Genomic DNA, 1,116 nt, shown 5'->3' on the forward strand with positions numbered 1-1,116 from the left:
AGCAGAAGAGAGAAGAGCCTGTTTGGCCAGAGTGGAACGGTGGCAAGAAACAGAGGTACTTTCCAGAGCGCTGGGGTCTGAATGGGTCCACTGAGGGGCTGGGCCCTGCTGCTTCCTGTGGGGCTGAGCGGGAGGGGCTCACAGAGGCTGCCTTGTGCTGCTGGATTGCATAGCCAGTCAGGACCCCACCCCAACAGAGGCCTCTGAGGCCTTGCTATCCAGGGCTTTGGAAACTCTGACAGCGCCGCTTCCCCCACCTTCTGATCTCCTTTGTCTGCCCCTCTTACACTCTCTGAGGGGCTGCAGTTGCAAGAACCCAGAATCTCTGTCTTGGAGGTGGTGAGGGGTGGGGGCAGTTGAAGAGGGGTTTTGAATGGAGAGGGTCTGCAGGATAAAGATTTAATAAGCTAGGAGTCAATCCAGAAGACTTTCTGGAGGAGGTGATGGTGGTGTAGAGTCACAGAGAGGGAGGAATAGGCAGTCTCAGAGGACAGCAGCAAGTCCAAGTGAGAGACTGGCAGAGGTATACAGGACCCCACTGGGTGGGGTGAGGAGGGTTTCTGCTCCCTCACCCCCTAGAGCCTCTGGCTTATCACAGGATAAGAGCCAGCTAAGCTCCAGGGCTTTCCAGGAAAAGTGTCACTTGGAAAGGGTGTGACCTTTTCACCACTCCCAACAGCACCCTAGAAATGGTTTGGCCTTTCCCCTCCCAAGTTTCACAGAGAACACAGCCAGCAGAGGACACATTATCTGTCATCCAGAAATGGGTCTGATTCTCAATCAAGGGACAGCAGGACTGGTAGAGACTGTCAGGCCACACGGCTGCCTGCACAGCACCCCCATGCTTGGTGAGGGGTGAGGGGGATGGCAGGGGCTGGCTGTCCACAGGCCAGACATGACAGGGAGGCTCACCAGAGGTGGCGTACTTTGGAGGGACAAAGTCAGGGGAGAGCTTCCTCTTGTTGGGCCACAAGACTCCACAAGGACAGCACAGTGACTGATTCCCAGCACTAGAGGCGAGGCAATCGGCCACGTGTAGGTGTGTATCTATGTGTGTCTGTATGTATGTGTGTGTGTGTGTGTGTGTGTGTGTATTTATTTATTTATTTAGATGGA

This window comes from Mandrillus leucophaeus, unplaced genomic scaffold, assembly GCF_000951045.1.
Source record: "Mandrillus leucophaeus isolate KB7577 unplaced genomic scaffold, Mleu.le_1.0 Scaffold2109, whole genome shotgun sequence".
In the NCBI taxonomy this organism is placed as follows: Eukaryota; Metazoa; Chordata; class Mammalia; order Primates; family Cercopithecidae; genus Mandrillus; species Mandrillus leucophaeus.